General features: G+C 43.4%; 1 long non-coding RNA gene across 1 annotated transcript; it reads left to right on the top strand.

Annotated features, from left to right (window-relative positions):
- Positions 1-115: 115 nt before the first annotated feature.
- LOC105305792 lies at positions 116-3,043 on the top strand. The gene is made up of 2 exons (XR_897113.2): positions 116-529; positions 641-3,043. It is a non-coding gene; the product is annotated as an uncharacterized LOC105305792 (long non-coding RNA).
- Positions 3,044-4,453: the final 1,410 nt, after the last annotated feature.

Raw genomic sequence — 4,453 nt, 5'->3', positions numbered from 1 at the left:
AACTGTTGTGGTTTTTTTTCCTAACAAATCATTTATTTCTCTGAATTTCTTCTGGTCTTGTCCGTAGTTGCATTTAACTCTTGCATAAGATTATATACATTTGTAATTATATACACAGAAGTTAGGAGTTTTCCATTGTAGATGCTATGCCATTCATGGGCAGTCCACATCAGCTACGCTGCCAGCGATGGCAGGGACGTCCACGTATCCCCGCCGTTAACCCTGTCAGTTATCGCCACTGATACTTCACGATACCCTAACTTAAGACTATTGGCTACAGGAAGGACGTCTCAGATATGACCAAGCGTATAGTTCATAGATGGATCCCAGGGCAGAAAGGATTGAAAAATGAGAGACGTTACAAGAGGGCTCCATACTGCCAGATTAAGACAGGAGAAGGTTGGAGACATAGGAAGTCGTGGTGAAGGGTCTAAAGGAATTAATTCAACCCACTTTTACAAACGTTTTGTAACCCACAGGTACTGGTTGGCCTGGCATCTGAAGAACTCGCCAAGGGCTGGACCCAGTGGTGAGTGCCCCTGCCACAGTCGTCAAACCGATAATCAGAATCCCGCATGTTTATTCAGTTGCACTTTCTACAAATGACCACATGTCTGTCGTCATCTTCTTATGCTCTCAGGTATGACCTCACGGAAGATGGGACGAGGCCACACATGGTGACGTAGGCTCGCTGGGCGTGAGGAGCCCTTCTCAGTATCCGCCCTTCCCATGTGCCTCGACTGCACCCTCCCACAGATGTGCTGATGCTATTTTTCTACTTTCGTGTACTCAGTTATACATACCTTGGTAGTTTTATAAAACATGTTGACACTTGAGACATATTTGGCCAACATTGTTAAATTTTGTATGTTTGATTTCCTCTGGTATTTCTCGCCAGTTATTACAGTGTAGACGATAGAATATGATAGAATATAGTTATTGTGTTACCTTAAGCTGTATGTCGGTTGTGTCTACTAGGAAGCAGATACATGTATATGCTTTATCATTGCCTTGTTTTGTATATCACTGAGGTACACCATGCCATGTAAATAGATTCTATTTTTTATAATCTCTACATGCTGGTATGAATTCAAAAGAAAATGGATTATGGAAATATTTATATTTTTTCTTCTAAAACTTATTAAATTCTTATGATAATCATTTTCGTCTTTGCAGAAAAAAGTTCTCAGTGACTTATTTTATGACGTTTCTTTTTAAAAAACAAAGATTATTAAATATTAGTTACCAATGAAAGAAAGTATACAAAATATTAATACTTTCATAAATAAAAAGAATTATTATTGAGAAATTGGTTGAAGTGCTTATAAGGAAAAATGTTATATAGCTGAGCAGCATAAAATATTAAGAGAATTGTTGTGCTTCATAAATCAGCATACCAATCTGAAATTTCTTACATGAAATTAAATGTCTTCAGTGTCTTTTTAATTGCTGGTTATAACTTATTCATGAAATAGTGCACACGTACAAAGTTATGCTTTTCCTAAAATGCGGTATGGACAGATTTTCAACGTTAGCAGGTAGGCTATTGTGAAATAGTCAGTCCTCAGCTTTGTTAATTTTTCGTGTTTTCCCAGCCTGTAAGGAAAGACAAGCTTACACTGTCACCGTTAAGGCTGTGTGGTAAATCGGGCCAAGTAGATAGGAAGTCGTGTTAGAAAACCACAGCCAATCCAGTCATTCACCTTGTGATGTGGCACATAGGACTGATCCCCTCACTGGTACTCAGTGTCGTTCTGCCCTTAACACTCAGGCCGCCAGGGGGCCCAGCGGTGCCGGCACAGAGGCTGCTGGTTGTAAACACCGTTTCCTGGGCGTGCTTCCCTCGTGCCGTGACTGACCTCAGTATTGGAATATTGTTATTCAGTTTTTATTTTGTAATACATTTTTCTCCTTAGATTATTAAAAGCATGTTTTATATGCTTAAGAGTGTCACACGGCAGTGTCATGAGCTGTGCGTGCCTACACACAAAGGACGCGTGCGTGCGTAGAGGGTTTTACTCGTTTTACATTTATGATGCAAATGACTTCCTTAGCCATGAGAACATTCTGAAATTAAGTGTAAACACCTTGGGGACGTGGAGCTTCGTGAGTGAGAGAGGGGTCTACCATGAATCGCTTCCTGGGCTCTGGACTGCTCGGTGAGCAGATGAACCAAAGTGCCTGTGGTGACGCTGGTCGCTACCGCCACACACCCTGCCTTCCGGTGGCTTTCAGCTTACGCTCTGAACCGGGGGCATTATTCACAGTGGAGTCTGTAGCTTCAAAACACGTTTCACAGAGTCATAAAGACCAGTCTGATCTTGCCGCTTTCTGTTTAGTGTACAGGGGGAACTTTATGAACATATATGCACACAAAGCACTTAACCGTTAGTAGCATGAGAAAGACAGATATTTACTTACTAAATCTAGTTGCCTGCTCATGATACTAAATTCATTGAAGACATTTTAAAAATGAGATCTGCGGAAGGACTTCTGGCATGAACTAGAATCACCATTGAGGGGACTTAGCACTCCAGGGTCCTGGCGATGGCACACTGAGCTCCCAATGGGTTTGTTGGCTAGTTCCTGACAACTCATTCATCGAGGAAAAGGGGACTTCAGCTTTTCTGCATTCAGCCAAACCAGTGGAGAGAAATTCACTTCAATGATTGTGAATTCTGTTAGTTTGAACTTGTGGGTTGCTTGTCCTGTGCCTTAAAATAGGAAGTAAAAAAGCGCTGTTTTCAAGTTTCAGATGAAAACAAAAGCCCAGTAGTTGTATTTGCCACACTTGACATTCTGTATCGAGAATTCCTTTTGCAGACACTTCATCGAGACCTCAGCCTTTTCAAGAACCTAAGCCAAATGCAAATATATGCGTACGTGCACGTAAACTGTGGTGGTGACTTTTGTTCTGACGCTAGCTGGAGCACCCGCTGCGAATGTAAAACTGCAGAGGATGTATTATAGACTGTCCTTTCTGTTCCGCTAACTCTCCGTGACAGCGCATGTATTTATTCAATAAAACTTTTATGTTAGCTCATTTGTGATTTGTTTTTCCTTTGTCTTGAAATGAAAATTCTAATGAGGGACCACATGGTCTAAAAAGTAAATAGAGAATACCATTCGTATTTGCTCTTCGTGAATTCTTTCATTCTCAGAAGAACTGCATCAGGTCGTTGATGGTACTCTTCTTTTTTCATCTTAAATGGACTGTCATCTGCCCACCTTAAACCCTGGGTTTTGAAAACTCTTCTGAAAGATAAATATGAGTAGAAAGTATAGTCTTTAATTGTGCTTTATAACCAGAGCACTGAGAAGTAATGACGCCTCCTGATGCCTCCCTCTGCCTCTTGTGAAAGGCAGATGCCACGTTCTTTTGTTCTGTTGAGACTATATCTACCTCGGAGTTTGTCCAAGCCACTGCATTATCCACACAACAACCAAGTGGATCTTTTAAAACACAGATCTGACTGCATTCTAAGAGCAATGCATTCCATTGCTCTTCGAATAAAGACACAGAGCATATCGTGGCTCTGAGGCCCTGACCTTCCCAGCCGTGTTTTCTCTTGTGACCCTCATCCGTGGAGCTTCCTCTTAGCTCCTTGGACTCTCCACCCTTCTTCCCATCTCCGTGCCTCCTACCTGCTCTTCCTCTGAGTCTAAGTGGAACAGGATGCCGAGCCAAGGTCCTGGGGTCACCTTAACCTTTCTGTCTCCATAGGTTCACCTGTCTGGACGTTCCATATGAATGGAGCACACACCATGTGGCCTTATGTGTCTGTGGCTTGCACTGAGCATCACGTTTCCAGGGTCCTTCCACACAGTAGTGAGTGTCAGAGCCTCGTTCCCTTTTACAGCTGAGTGAAACTCCAGGGCATGGATGGACTCCATCTTGTTTGTCCACTTGTCCATTAGTAGACTTTGGGCTGTGTCTATTTTTGGACATACTGGTGCCTTTGGGAGGATAGTGACCATCTGTGTTGTATGTCCGGCTCAGAAGGATGCTGAAAAGGTGCCTTACCCCATAGTCCAGTGCTTGGCTGCTGTGGGTTCAGCATGACCGGGCACATCAGCAGCATTGATTTTACACTGCGCCACTCAAGTTTCCTCCTCCATCTTTTCTGAGATCAACTTCTAACCTTTATTTTAGGATCACGCGGGGAATCCTAATACCAATGAACAAACACACACCCAGCCGTATCCCCAGCTTCATACTGTTATAAGCAGATCAAGAAATTCCAACGTGCCATGGTGAGAATGCTTTGTCCTTGACCGTCTCTTCCCCGCCTTGAGTTACCTACTCGGGGAACCTTTGCCCTGCTCTGCGGGAGTCACCCTGGGAGTCAGTGCTCCCCCCCCCAGGGACCCAGGAGGAAGAAGTAGGTGGGTAGCTTGCCTTTCCCTTTCCGTCTTCTCAAGGCTGAAAGGGAAAGGCGAGCTACCCCCCTCC

Source organism: Pteropus vampyrus, unplaced genomic scaffold, assembly GCF_000151845.1.
Source record: "Pteropus vampyrus isolate Shadow unplaced genomic scaffold, Pvam_2.0 Scaffold396, whole genome shotgun sequence".
Classification (NCBI taxonomy): Eukaryota; Metazoa; Chordata; class Mammalia; order Chiroptera; family Pteropodidae; genus Pteropus; species Pteropus vampyrus.
This window is presented reverse-complemented; position numbering and strand designations above follow the sequence as displayed.